We start from the raw sequence: 15,931 nt of genomic DNA, 5'->3' as shown, positions 1-15,931 counted from the left end.
AAAGTGTTAAATTTCTATAGGCAAAGTCTCTTATGTTCAAGGAACTGGGATTTTCAGAATGTATCCCCACTTCTGGCTTGCATAATGCGGATGAAGCAAGACAGATAGAAGGGACACCAGGTAGTACATGGGTAATGGCGTGCAGGATCTGGAAAACATGATGCACAAAAATGGTCAAAAAGATTGAATATGCACTAGCAGTCAAACAGGGCTGAAATTAAAGATATCATTCGGACGCAGATTTGTCATTAGTGCAGTCATCGTGGCCGGGCGGTTAGTAGCTCTTACTTGCAGAAGTAATTGGAAGCAAATGTGGTAGAATGGTATTGTAGCTATAGATAAGTATGGAAATTTCACCTGCTTTGACTACCTTTCACCATGGGATGAGCCCATAGCTTCAGGAGGCCTGCAGGACTTATAGGATTGAAGAAGTTCAGGATTCGAATGTGGAATGTAAGACACGTCTGTAGTGCAAATAAGGATGATGAGGATACAGCCAGTGGTGTGCTGGAGCCGGCTCGGTCCGGCTCGCAAGAGCCGCTTGTAAAATTTTGACAGCTCTTGCGAGCCGGTTGTTCTTGGGGGCGAGCCGGCTCCGTTATGGGAGGTAAGCTTGGCAGGAGGGCGCCATCACAGGCCATGCTTACCTCCCCTCCCACTCCCAGACATGTCCAGCGATTGTCCTTCGCCCCCACCGTCCCCTCCCCCTCCCATCCATCTTTTTTATTACCTCTCTGTTGAAGCGCGTGTTATTTCAAACCCTGCTGCCCGTCTCCAGCCTTCCCTGTTTGCTTCGATGAGTTCGTTCGTGCCCTTAGTCCCGCCGTCTGACGTCAGACATCAGAAGGCGGGACTAAGGGCATGAACGAACTCATCAAAGCAAACAGGGAAGGCTGGAGACGGGCAGCAGGGCTTTAAATAACGCGCGCTTCAACGGAGAGTTAATAAAAAGGATGGGAGCATGAGGGGACGGTGGGGGCGAAGGACAATCGCTTGACATGTTTGGGAACAGGAGGGGAGGGGCAGGGGAGGGAGGACAATCGCTGGACATGTTTGGGAGCAGGAGGGGAGGGCAGGGGAGAGAAGACAATTGCTGGGCAGGAATGGGTAGAGGGGGGCAGGGGAGAGAAGACATTTGCTGGGCAGGGATGGGTGGGGGGGCAGGGGAGAGAAGACAATTGCTGGGCATGGATGGGTAGGGGGGGCAGGGGAGAGAAGACAATTGCTGGGTATGGATGGATAGAGGGGGGCAGGGGAGAGAGGAGAGTTTCAGGACATGGATGGAGGGGAGGGGAGGGAAGGGAGAGAGCAGAAATGCTGGACATGGCGGGAAGACAGAGGAAGGAGATTAGATGAGGGAAAAGGAAGTGAGGAGAGAAGCTGCACATGGATGGAGAAAATAGGCAGAAGCTGGATCCACTGTACAGTCAAGTCTGCAGAGGCCCAGAAATGAAGAAGAAAGGAGGAAAGAAAAGAAATAAATGGAAAGGAAGCCCTGGAAACGAAGTCAAGGGAACAGACAGAGAGCAGCAGAATCAGATACTGGGCCAGCATGATCAGAGAAACAAAGTCACCAGACAACAAAGGTAGAAAAAAATAATTTTATTTTCATTATAGTGTTTGGAATATGTCCACGTTGAGAATCAGGTGCTGAACGTTAAAAGTTTATATTTATTTACTTATTTATGGCATTTTATCCCATATTAAACTTGAATTAGATTGGAACCTGGGATCATTTAATTTTTTTTTCCTGGAGAGAATAATGCATTGCCCCCCCCCCCCCCCGGCTATAGACAGCTCTGCAATTTTGGGGGGGGGGGGGGGGGGCGCAGAGGTGGACCGGGGAGAGAGCCTGTTATTAAAAATTTACCAGCACACCACTGGATACAGCGCATCAGCATGGTGTTCATCACTGAAATAAGCTTCTATTCCGCCAAGTTTACTTCTATATCCATCTGGGAAAAGATTGAACTGAGAACAGACAGTTAATTCCATAATTTTTAGTGCTACATGTGTGGTAGAGACTCAGTGGGGAATAGGTGTGTGGGGGGAAAAGTCAGGACCGGGTTGTGATTTTCGGAAAGGGTAGGAGAGGGGGAGTAGTTCAGAAAAGGGGAGGGGTTGTAGTACGAGAAGGGTCAGGAGGCGTGTCGGGGTGGGGTTACAGACAACGGTATGGGGGTGTCTGTCGAGGGGAGGGTGCGAAATGAAGAGGGGCAAGGGGTGCAGCTACATGGTCGTAGGAGATGGGGCATGGGGTGTGGTAGAAGGAGCATCAGGGGGAGGGCCGACATTGAGAATGGGGATATGAAGGGGGTGGACCAGGGTGAGGTATAGAGGGAGGGAGGAGGCGGAACAACAACAAAGAGAGGGGTAACAGAGGGAGGCGGGTTGAGGGTGTGTCAGAGAAGGGGGCAGGGGAAGGGGCGAGGCAGGGTAAGGGTAATCCGTTTAAACAATTCATTGAGAACATATACAAAAATTAAAATTTAGAAATACACTCTGAATTGTTTAAAATTAAAAATAGAACTTAAAAAGAATGTACTGGAATAATTGATGTGTAACCAAAATTTCAAATTAATGCCTAAGAGAGGAAAGATAAAAAAGTCAAAATGGTTTTGAGTCAATAAATGTATGAAAATACCATATACCTGCATTACAACAGGGCATATGTAGTTTGCAGTGCAAGAAAAAGCACCTTTAAAAAGAAAAAAATATTAGAAAGAGCAGACACCCTTGATCGACCTTCACGTAGAGTTTAAGTAACACTTTATAACCAATCGAAGAAGCAGGAAATAGCACATTGTTTCAAGACAAAACAACATAGCAGCAACTTGGCAAGAGTAAGTTGAAACAGGGGGAAGCCAAGAACTCACAGCATAAACTCCAAGACAGCTACCATTTACACAAACAGTATAGCATAAATGGACAACAGGCATAAAATGTAGAACACTGAACGATAATAAATAATAGCTTAAAAGTGATGCTAAAAAGTAGAAAAGTAATTCCCCTACATGATAGTATGTATGACGATAAATGTAAAAGTATGGTATGGAAAAACCACATTTCCCCAGTCCTCCTCACATTCACTTGCAATGCCTCTCTCTGAAAGGCAGAGAGATTGAAAGCGTAACAGCTTGCAAACCAAATGACAGTGTCGCTTCCTGTTTTAAATAGAAAGGAATCAGGAAGTAGAGTTCTTAATCTGTTCTGAAAGCTTCACCTATTCCCTGTTTAGGAATACAAGAAAATAAGACAAGGGTGGATCCATGGGTAACGCAAAAATCTCCCCTGAATGGCCAGTTCAAGAGAGTAATTTCACGCAGCTCATTCCCCAGCAGTTATGAGGGGAAAAAAAGTTTTATGTAATCTGGAAGTGGATAGCAGAGCTATCCATTCTTGACATTGGAGCTGACTCTGTGGGTGCTTGAGCACCCCCATTATTGAGAAAATTCCTTGTGTGTGTCCAGGGAGGGGTCATTTCCATTGGGCTTAGCACCTCCAATAATTTTGAAAAGTTGGCTCCTATGATTCTAGATAATAGTTGTTAAGTATTTCTGCTTACTGTAGATAAGGAAGTAATGAAAGCTTTCAGATCATACGCACATCATAAAGAGACTTCAAACATTAATGCTTCATATTCATTTATAATACTGAAAAGTGACTGTCGCTTCACTTTATAATGCTAAATAGACCAAGTACTTCCCCACTTGCAAACCACGACAACACAGAATTTAATTAAAGCATATAAAAATTTCAATATTGAGCAATACATTGTTGTATTTAAAAGGCATCCTGTATGGAGTTAAATAGCATAGCTAACCCAGGATTAAGGCATATGGAAAAAAACAAAAAAGAGACATCCTCTGGAGATTGCCTATCCCTGCAGCTGATAGGAAATCCTCAGGAGGGCTATGCATGGATTTAAGAAAGTCAATAATCAGCTGGTTTAGCTACGTCATCGGTATGGTACCACCAGATATACATATATACATAACTAAACCTTTGATTTAATCTTTATAAATAGAGCAGTGGAAACAAGGTTATTTACATACATATGTCACCCATAGCAGGGACAGAAAATATTTACAGGAAACAAGATATTTCACATCAAGAATTAAAACCCATTATTAACAATTGGCAAGCATAATGTATTCTTCAAAGTGTCAACGAAGGGAAATGGGAAAGCCGTTTGAAGCCGGAGGCAGCTTTGAGAGCAGCAAGTATTATGTGAAAATGGTTTAAGGAAACAAAGAAGCCAAGGGCGGCTAGTCACTGAACATGAGTGAGCACAGAGCGGAAAACGACTGTATCAATTAGAAAGGGGACAGAGACATCACAAATGAGTAATGTTGTCATTGGGTCGCCGTGGCATGGACCACGCCTAGTCACTGCGGCCGGCGGTGGTCCGGGTTCCCCAAAGGGAATGATTGCCGGTGAGTCTGATTTCTAGGCCAGTGTTGAAGTGGCTGAGAACACTCGGCCACATAATGACCAAGCTGGTGACAACGGAAACATTCCACGTTGGCACGGCGGTTGGGACTAGGTTGGGAGCGGTAGTCCCTAGGTCGCCTATTGTTATCTGGCGAGCCTCTCTGGGGGCCCCTCTGGGGTTGACGCCCCCGGGAGTCAGGATAGTCATTTCTACGGTCCTGGCGGTAAGGCCTGGGACCTTGATGTCCAGGGGTTGGAAGTGGTGATAGTCCTACAGTGCCAGAGATATGTACCGCTATGAGACTATTAAGAGTAAATTTCACCGGTGGGTAAATAATAGACGAGCCATCAACAGGAGGCTTGTCTGAATAGCTACAGGGTATGGGAGTATACCCATCTGCACAAGGAGAGGACATTATGACAAAAGAGAAAGGGTCAAGATTAGGGATAGTCTAGAACAATGTCTCCAGAACAATGTTCTAGCACAGCAATGTAAAGGTAGTATAGTGTGATGTGGCAGTACTGGAATTAAGTAAACGGAAATAACAAGCTGCTAAAACATGAACTAATTATCCCAGCACTTAAACATGCAGTAAGATAAGGAAATACTCACGTGTCTGGCATAGGGACCAAATCAAGTGTAGAGAGTCTAGAACAGATATGATCCTTTGGCGGGAACTCCATGCACTAGAGTGCTAGCATAAAGTCTTGACCGTAAAACAATAAAACTAGTACACTTAAAAGTATGTTTCAAAAGGTGGGTAGGTTCAAGCAAGTGAGCCAGTTATGTTACAAGGCTATAGAGGAGAAGTATAGAGTATTCATATTAGGATAAAAGGTAAAAGTAAGAGTATACGCTAGTGTGACTATCTAAAAAAAAAAAATGCTGTTCTCCAGGGTAGGCTTCTAAAGTCAGGGGCCTTCTTCGGCTTCTACTGGCTGTCAAGGGCCTTCTCCGGCTGCTATTGGCCATGGGCATTACTCACTCCATGATAGAACCCCTAAAGAAGGGGGGTGCTACTACCCCTCAAAGAATTCGGGGAACTGCGAAAGAAGGGTTCCATGAATTTGAATAACAGAGGTCCAATGGGTCTTCGCCTGTTAGGAGGCTTCATCGCCTTCAACTAACCCCCAACGGATCCTTAACTAAGTGAACTGTAATTTTACGGCCTCTGATTGCATCAGCCGGTAGGAGTCAGTGCAGAGGCGTCCCTCAAACATCGCCGATACCAGTCCAACCCAATTGGTAGAGAAGCAAGGGTTCAAGACTATGGGGCCATGCGCACCCTGAAAACTGGGTGGTATTAGTGGCCCAATCCCTAACAATTTCGGTACCATCATCCACCAAAGGGACAAAAATTTGCCCCTTAGACGGGTGTAAGCCTTTCCCGGGCATCGGTACGCAAGCCAATAGTTCTAGCGTAACACAGATAGAAGAGAGAATAAGCAGAAGTGTGTGTGTGTGGGGGGGGGGGGGGGGGGGGGGGGGGGGGGGTGGGGGGGGGGGTGGGGGAGGGGGGTGAGGAAGAGACCAGGCAAAGAATATACAGTATAAGAGCAGCACAGGTGTAGTTTGCTGCATAGCAGTGAAAACCAGGTGCAGAAGCTGAACTGTGACAAAATATAAAAACATTACAAGGTGCAGATGAAATATAAAAAGTGGAAAAAGAAAAGGGAAAAAGGGTTATTGAGGGTAGCAGATAGTGGGCAGGAGCCCCAAAAATAAACCTCTGGAAGGGGAAAACAAATGAAGCGATAAAATATAAGTAAGCTCATGGGAGCAGATACCAGAAAGGGATCCAGTGTAAAGAAAACCATAACTGAGAGGGTGCGAGGTAAATAAAGCAGGTTAGAATAAATAGAGCAAGGAGATTGCATATTGTGGTATGACAAACATGAATTTAAAAGCTTTGGAAAAAAACAAATTAAACGAAAGTGGTATCAGGAAACCAAATTCACACATTTGCCAGCAAAGCCAGCTTGTGACTCTAACAGAACTTATGTCGAAATATAAATGAAAAGAGGAACTTGACTAAGTATTTGCAATGGGACTTATTGGAGAAAAGAGCAAATTATGGTAGAGCAGAGGGGAACAGAACGAAAGATATCCAGAGTAACTCATAAGATACCGGTAAGTAACAGAATGGCATGCATTTATACACAGGCATAGGTGGTTGCTTAATCTTGGCAGTTAATGTTTAAGGAAAAATGTGTGTGTGTCCCCAAAGATAGATAAGGTATGCCTCAAAGGGAGATTAGCTACCTAAGAGGCAGATGCATCAAGCAAACCTTAAAAAATCTAAATCGTTAAAGTCCCTAACGATTTTTAAAAAACGAAGAATGCACCAAAACAACAAGTCACACATGCTCGGATCGGTATTGAAAAGTACAATGTATCAAAGAATCACAATACACGTCAGTAATCGGCCCCTGAAGCATGCGCAGAGCAGCCAATCGTTATGTTAGCTGCTCTGCGCATGCCACAAACAGCCAAAACACAAGCACATGGCTCCCAAATCAAAACAAAAATAAAAAAAAAGGGGGGGGGGGGGGAAAGGCGCTCGTGAGGAGCGTCCTGTATGGCCGTCCTTGCCCCCCGCCCGAGGTCGCTGTTCCCCCCCCCCCCCCCCCCCCGCACGAAAAAACTCAAATTTTAGCAGCCCCAGCCCCGGGCCGGCCCTCCTCCCTTCCTGTGTCTTCTCCCACACTAGCTCCGCCTCCCACCATGCTCCGGCCCCGTGCCCCACCCCCGCCGCCCCCCCTTTGGTCGTGGCTGCCGCTCCCCCCCCTCCAACGACCCCCCCCCCCCTTTGCCTTACCGGCCCGTGCAGCGCCTCTCACCTCTGCTGCACGGGCAAGAACAGCTGATCGGCGAGTCAGAAGGCCTCCTCAGACGTCCCTTCTTTCTTTCTTTCTAGCTAAGAAACAATTTTTTTTTAATTCTATTTCTTTCTCAAAGTTTTATAACTGCTGTGTAAATTGCCTCTTTGCTTAAACTTGATCACAGTCCCAACGTTTCTCATCATATACAATATAGTACACATAGGACATCAGGGTAGCACAAAGGTATAATTATTCGTACTATACTTGAGAAGCACAGCAAGCAAACTGCAAAACTGGCAGTATTAGGGAGACCATCCAGCAAAACATTACATAAAATCACAGACAGCATCCCCCCCCCCCCCCCCCCCCCCCCGCTTACAAAGCTGTGTGGCAATGCCGACAGGCACAGCCCATTCAAAATGGGCTGGGCTGGCATTACAGCACCAGCTAGTGCTGCTTTGTAAATGGGGTGGGGGGTGGGGGGTTATTAATAACAAAAAAAGTGAAATGTAGTCATTACCCTTTTATACACCTACATTAAAATCACATTAGGCACCCGACCTAATTTACGTATGTGCCACACCACAAGGACATGTAAACTAAGGAGCCGAAACAAAGGTCACAAAATCTGAACAGTGTCTGTGTGATGATTTGCAGAAGCTGATAAACATAAAATTGTTGTGACAATAAAGAACACAACCCCCTCTATCACCCCCAATAATGCATAAAAGATCAAGTTACGTCTCTAATTTATTAAAACAAAAAAGCGGGTCAGGATTAGTACAAGTTACAGGGTTCATCCACTGCTAAAAATAACTTTTTTTTTTCTAGGCACTGTATTTCCTAACCAGATGCCTTGAAATAAGGTGGAAGTGAAAATACTAATACTCGCAAAATAAATCTCAACAGTTGTAAAAAAAAAAAAACCTGTTGCAGGAATTGATGCAGGAATTACCACTATTGTTAGCAGAATCTGTGGTACTTCAGGAGTCAAACAGCACACACCAGAATGAGGGAGAAATCTTCTTTATTTGCCAGCAAACAAAGTAGAACATCAGCACTAAGTCTCTTCTTCAGCTCTCTCTGGATCCTGCATCTCTTGTCTGTCCTCTCTCTCCTTCTTCTGTCTGTTCCAACGTAAGCTGCCTCTGCTCCCAGTTATATACAGTTTTATCCCCCTCTCTAGCCCCCCCTTCTCACCAGATGGCAAAGAATAGATTGATTACCCTGTCTCAACCAATCATCTCTATACATTACTTTAAAAATATCAGTTACATAGGTTTGATATATTTCCTAAACTGACCTATGACCTGGGGCCTCTCACACCAGACAGTGGGGCACCAGAACTCTTGCATTTTATTATGATTAATTTCTCAGCTAACTTCATAACTTAGGTTCATTTAGGGGCTAAGGGATATGGTTTGTTATTACTTTCAGGACCATTCCTATACTTAGCTAATCAATCAAGGAGAAGGCTTTTCCTGACCTTTTTCACCTATTAGCTTCCTTCACAGAACTCGCTAGGACTGTGGATAATTCAAACCAGATGCTGACCTCTTAAACTCTTACTTGAAAAGTAACACTGAATTGAACAGATATTCTACATAGAAATATTAATTACACAGAATAAAACATATTCTAAAATAAGCAGAAATCAAATTCCTTATAAGACATAATCTACATATCAAGAATATCTAGAATTATTTAAACAGCATTCAGCCTACTTTTAAAACAACTGCCTGCTTGCCTTGTTCATAATGGTATACAGATGTGGTAAGGTAATATCTATGAACTAGCCTTAACCCCAAAAAGGGACAGAGAAAGTTTCATTTCTCTCTGACCTTTCTAACCTTTAGCCTAGCCAAAGCTAGACTTTCTAAGTAATCTAAACCATATGACATTCCTCCATCACTTGCAAAATTGAAAAGTTAACATAGAATTTCTCTGCCCATGCTGTCTCATTCCCCCCTTTGAGACTAAAATCAGCTTATGCAGAGATAAGTCTCACAACTCAAACTCTGGAGATTATAGTGATCCTAACTAGGAATAGGCTTGTGAATCACCATTACCCTACTCGTTAAGGTCCGACGGCATACTGCCGAAGCACATGAGGCCAGGAAACAAAACAACAATCCTGCTAAAACTAAAACTATTAGGGAAATGAACAAGGGACGTATCCATGAGGTCAATGACCACCACCAGGAGGTAAGGTCTAATCCTCCTCGGTAATCCTCCACATTAAGGCTAGCCAACTGTAGGACTTTATCCATGGCATGCCTAACTACATGCGTCCTATTTATGACAATGGTACAGCACTCTGAAGAATTTAGCACTGTGCAGAGGCCACCCTGGGCTGCAAAGAGATAGTCAAGGCCCATACGGTTATACCGAGAAACTATACTTAATTCATTAATTTGATCCTGCAATGCATTGACTACCACGTTCAGCTCATGAACTAAAACATGGAGTAGGGACTGAAGTCTCCGGGTAGCCATGCCTAGTTCAGTAATACCCGCTACCGGGCCCCCAATTGGAATCCAGGCCGTAGCAGAAAGGGCTACAAGTCTCTTTTTAGTCAGAGGATAAGTAGAATTGATGTACTGGAGGGCTAATTCAATCGCCTCATCCTCTGTGGCAACGGAAGAGGGTAAGGACAAAGCCTCTCGCTTAGAGCGGTGCGGGGATGATGGCCTGGGAAGAGGAATAACTTTAGGAAAATAATTCAAGGTTACCAATACACAAAAATCATACGTGGGGGGAAGAATCATGTGGAGGACATTATCACAGAGCCAGTAATGACCAAGGAGAGGGTGAGGAAAGTTCCCAATAAATGTTGGCTCAGGCTGGACAAGGTACTTAGGATGCCCATAATGCGAGCCCCTATCCCAGGGAGAACGAAGACGAAATGGAGACTTTGCACACCATAGGTGCCAATCCCCAATTGTGACAGGCTGCTCATTTGTTATAAACTCTTCATACCCCGGGGACTTATGAAAGTAGAAAATAAGCTTGGACACTATAGTCCTCTTAGTGGTACGGTTAGGAGCCAGATAATCACCTGGGTCATAATCTGCAGGTACGGTAGTAGGGCACATAGGAGTACCTGGAGAGACTACCCACATAGATTCCCCTTTCTCTGGGAGAACATTGGTATAGTTACAGGGAATGGGAAGAACAGTTGAGATGTTTCTTGTTAAACAAAACACTCCAGAAGCTGGATAGGGAGACGTAAAGACTGGCCTTAGAGAAGATTCAGAGGGGGAAGTAGCATTATAAAAGGACCACCAAGTATAATCCTGGCTCCAAGGGCCTGAACTCGAAAAGTAGGGAGGTATAAGAGCTGTAAGCGGCACAGGGACAGGAACAGCTGGGACATCTGTAGTATAAGGAGAAAATCGGGAACACACAATACAAGGGGAAGTAATCTTTGCCTGGCTAATTAGTTCCTGGACAGAGTGTAACCAAAGGTTGGAGCGAGTTGGGGTATTAGGAAAAAGGAGGCAAGGAGTAGAGAACAACAAAAGCACCCAAACTACTAACATTTTCTTTCTTCCTAATCTAAACAAATACAGCAAACTAATTAAGCAATAATATTCCAACAGTCTGTGCTAATCACAGATTACTCTAATATAATGTTCTCAGTCTTTGAGTTCTTATACCAGTTGGGATAGAACCTCAACTGACAAGGATCAAGCTCTCAAATTCCAGGAAAGCCAGAATCTGGGCAAGAAAGAGTCTCAGTATGAAGCCGAAGTCCAGCAGCTCCTGCGGTATGCAGTTGACCCTTCTTTTCAGCTAGTAGATTCTTTGGTTCGGGTCAAGCGCAACTTCAATGGCTCCGCTGGATCACTTTCTGCTCTCCACTGTTTAGGCTCCGTCTGATCTGTGCTGGGCTCAGTCTGGTCAGCAGACTTGATTCGAGACCAATGGACGCATGGAGTTATCCCTGCGACCTTCACAGCTGTAGGGGTAGAAAGCAAAACAGTAAAAGGTCCTTTCCATCGGGGCCCCAAAGGCTGGAGCCTCCAGTCTTTCACCCAAACTCTATCCCCTGGCAGGAAGGAATGTACCTGAGCCTGGAAGGGGACAGGGTTTATTTCTCTCACATAAGACTAAAGCTCAGAAATTATCCTGCCCAAGAGGGCTACCTGCTCCTGCACCTGGGCAGACCCTAAAGTCCCTCTGTCTCCCTTAATTCCCTGCAAAATGGCTGGGGGCTTCCCATACACAATTTCAAAGGGAGAGAGGGCTGTTCCTTTAGTTGGGGTGCATCGGAGGCGGAAGAGGGCTAATGGCAGTGCCTGTGGCCATTTCAGTTGGGTTTCCTGACAAATCTTTGCTAGGCTATTTTTCAAGGTTCTGTTTGCCCGCTCAACCTGCCCTGAACTCTGGGGACGGTAGGCACAATGCAATTTCCAGGTAATGCGCAATGCGCGGGACAGGGCCTGAAGTGTAGCTTCAACAAAGGCGGGACCATTATCTGAACCTATGGCAAGGGGCAGTCCATACCTGGGGATGACATCCCTAAGGAGGGCTCGAGCTACTTCTGTGGCTTTCTCAGTGACTGTAGGATATGCTTCCACCCACCCAGAAAAAGTGCAGACCATGACCAAGAGGTATCGGAGCCTACCGCTCCTGGGCATTTCTGTGAAGACTATGACTAGGAACTCAAAGGGTGATAGTCCTCTAGACTGAACTCCTGGTGGAATACGGGGTCCCTGACGAGCATTATTCTGGGCACAGAGAGTACATCGAGCAGAGGCAGTGGCAACCAGACTATCCAATCCTTCCACCACCACTACTCGACTGAGTAGGCGGGCTAGTGCTGTTTTCCCTAAGTGTGACAGGTCATGAGCTTGAGACACTACAGGCCAAGCTAGGTGGCGTGGCACCAGAACTCTGGTATCAGGGAGATGTAACCAGCCATCAGGTCTCCTTACTGCACCTTCCTCTTGAGCCCATTTCTCTTCCATTTGGGTGTACATAGGCGTCCATTCTTGCAGTCGAATTTGGAACAGGGGAGTCACAGTACTTGCTGGGGGTCCTCGAGCAGCTTCCTTGGCCACCCGATCAGCATGGCGGTTCCCTCGGGCCACTGGAGTATCTATCCTTTGATGTCCCCTGCAGTGAATGACAGCTACCTTCTTAGGGGCCCAAACAGCCTCTAGCAGCTGAAGTATTTCGGGTCCATACTTAACAGGTTGGCCTGCAGCATTTATGAGTCCCTTTTCCTTATACAAAGCTCCATGAGCGTGTAGAGTTGTGAAGGCATACTTGGAATCAGTATAAATGTTGGTCACCAGTCCTGCTGCTAGCTCCAGAGCTCGTATGAGGGCCACAAGTTCTGCTTTCTGAGCTGAAGTTCCTTGGGGCAGGGCTCTTGCTTCTATCACCTTGTCCTCTGTCACCACAGCATAGCCTGCCAATCGCTTGGAGTTCTCCACGTAACTGCTTCCATCTGTGAAATGAATTACATCTGGGTCCCTCCACGGAACATCTTTAAGATCTGGTCGACTGGAGTACACTTCATCCATGGTTTGGATACAATCATGATCCGGTGGTCCCTCAGATGCTGGCAAAAGAGTGGCGGGATTGAATGTAGCCACTGTTTCCAGGTGTATCCGTGGATTCTCACATAAGCTGGCTTGGTACTTAACCATGCGGTTATTTGTAAACCAACGGTTGCCCTTGTACTCCATGAGGGTGAGAACTGCGTGGGGGACTTTAACAACCAGTTCTTGCCCCAAGGTCAACTTATCAGCTTCCTGGACCAGTAAGGCTGTTGCTGCAATGGCCCTCAGGCAGGCTGGCCATCCTTTAGCCACTCCATCCAGTTGTTTAGACAGGTATGCAACAGGCCTCTGCCAGGATCCCATCATCTGGGTCAGCACACCCAGAGCAACCCCCTGTCGCTCGTGAACATACAGTGAGAAAGGTTTCTCCACATCAGGAAGGCCTAACGCAGGGGCTTGGAGTAGGGCTTTCTTTATGGCGATAAAGGATTGTTGAGCTATAGGTCCCCATTCAAATGGTTCCTTTTCACCCCCCTTTGTGGCCTGGTAAAGGGGTTTCGCCATCAATGCAAAATTTGGAATCCAAATTCTGCAGAATCCGGCTGCTCCCAGAAATTCCCTAACTTCCCTTCTGGACTTGGGTTGGGGAATTGCAGCAACCGCTTGCTTCCTACTGACATCCAGTCTCCGACTTCCCTGGGAAATGCAGAAGCCCAGATACTTCACTTCTGACTGACAGAGTTGGGCCTTTGAGCGTGAGACCTTATAGCCTGCATCCAAGAGTAGCTCCAGCAATTCTCTGGTAGCCTCAAAACACTCTTCCTGGGTCACTGCTGCAATCAGGAGGTCATCTACATACTGGAGTAAAACTCGCCTGGAAGGCTCAGATTTAAAAGTCTTAAGGTCTTGTCCTAGGGCAGTCCCAAAAATGGTGGGGGAGTTCTTGAACCCCTGTGGCAGGCGGGTCCATGTATACTGAAGCTTCCTTCCTGTTACTGGGTTTTCCCATTGAAAGGCGAAAAGCAGTTGACTGGCGGGGGCCACCCGAATACAAAAGAAGGCATCTTTTAGGTCTAGTGTCGTGAAATGGGTAGCTCCAGAAGGTATCAATCCTAGTAGGACATATGGATTAGGCACTACAGGGTGTAATGAAATAGTGGATTTGTTGACCACTCGTAAGTCTTGGACTGGCCGGTAGTCCTCAGTCCCTGGCTTCTGAACTGGCAACAATGGCGTATTCCATGGAGACTGGCAAGGACGAATAATTCCATGGGATAACAGACGATTCAAATGTGCTTGAATCCCTTCCAGAGCCTTTCGGGGAATTGGGTATTGGCGAAGATGGATTGGCCGGGCACCCGGAAGTAAGTCTACATGAACAGGAGGAATATTTCGGGCCAACCCTGGGGGATTATCTTCTGCCCATACCCCATTGACCTGGAAACTGTCGGCCAGGGGTAGGTCAACTTGGCCATGCGACTGATGCAGCCGCCATTCTTCTTCAAGGGGGCAGCAGAAACTCAATATACCCTTAGGGCTGGATGTCGGGGGCCGAAAGGAGATTGAAGTCTGGCCATCTGAGTCAAAGGAAATTTGGGCCCTAAGCTTGGACAACAGGTCCCGGCCTAACAAAGGGATTGGACAGTCTGGCATATACAGGAATTCATGAGTGACTATGTGTGAGCCTAATTGGCATCTACGGGTCGTCAGGAAGGGCCTCCGGTTCTGCACCCCCGTGGCTCCCACCACTCGGACAGTTTTTCCAGACACAGGCGCTAATCGCTCCGTCACAACAGAATGTTCAGCTCCTGTATCAATCATGAATGGAATTGAGCGGCTCCCTATAGTTAACTTGACCATAGGTTCCTGGGAGCCCAGTTTGTAGGAACCCGGTCTGTCCTATTCGTCCCATTCTGCCATCTCGGCTATCCCAATGATGTCAGATTCAGGAGGCTCATACCTTCCCTCTCGAACTCGGCCTCGGCTTCCTCGATCTCCTGGTCCCCTTCTCAGTCCCTGGTGCCTCTGGGGGCATTCATCTTTCCAGTGCCCTCTTTCCTTGCAGTAGGCGCACTGATCCCTCTCCAATCGGTGGTCTGGGATCTCCCCTCGTGGCCGGGATTGATTGAAGGAATCTCGGGGCCTGGCTGGTGGTCCGGGGTCCCACTTTGGCTTCCCATTAGCTAGAGGTCGACCTCGGTTAAGGGTGGAATTAGTAATGGCTGCCGCCAAAAAGTCGGCCTTCTTCTGCATCTTCCGGTCAGCCTCTCGGCGCATCTCCTGATCTGTATTAACGAAAACCTTTGTTGCGATCTCAATTAGCTGGGTGGTATTCATCCCTGCGAATCCCTCCTGACGCTGCAACTTCTTCCGGATATCTGGCATACTCTGGGCCACCAATGCGCTATTCACCATTCTCCGGTTTTCTAGTGCTTCAGGGTCAAAGGGGGTGTATGTTCTGTAGGCTTCAATTAGTCGCTCTAAAAAGGCCCCAGAGGCTTCAGTTGCCCCTTGGAGAATTTCAGAGACCTTTGCCAGATTAATGGGCCTCTTTATGCCTTTCTTCATACCTTCCAGCAAGTCCCGGCAATAGCCAGACAACAGTTCATAGTGCTGCCCATTATTTGGATCCCAAACTGGAGCTGCGCGAGGAAACCGAGTTCTAACCCATTCCTCTGGGTCCTGTGTCCCCTTGGGGACACGCGCTTGCGTGATGGCCTCAGCATTTTGTAAAATCTTCCGCCTCTCCTCAGTTGTGAAGAGGGTCAGGAGAAGTTGTTGACAATCAGTCCAGGTTGGGTTATGAGTGGCCATAATGCTAGCCACTAGGTCCACCACTGCCTGAGGCTTTTCAGTATAAGAGGGGTAATGCGTCTTCCAATTCAGGAGATCGGTGGTTGTGAAGGGTACATACTGGTAGGCCTGTGCCTGTATAACCTGACCCGGATTATTAGGATCCGGTCGAGTGGTGGGTACCTGGCGCAAGGGCAGAGCTCTCGAGGAGGTGGGAATGGAACCTGAGGCAGAGCTAGGAGCTACCCTCCTATCATGCTCAAAAGTGATTGCAGCGGGTCTAACCCATTCAGAGGAGGCGTGTTGAACCCCTGAGGGATGGGGAGGGGTACTCATAGACTGAGAGGTGGTCACAGGTGATTCAGTCC

This window comes from Microcaecilia unicolor, chromosome 7 (genome assembly GCF_901765095.1).
Source record: "Microcaecilia unicolor chromosome 7, aMicUni1.1, whole genome shotgun sequence".
Classification (NCBI taxonomy): Eukaryota; Metazoa; Chordata; class Amphibia; order Gymnophiona; family Siphonopidae; genus Microcaecilia; species Microcaecilia unicolor.
This window is presented reverse-complemented; position numbering follows the sequence as displayed.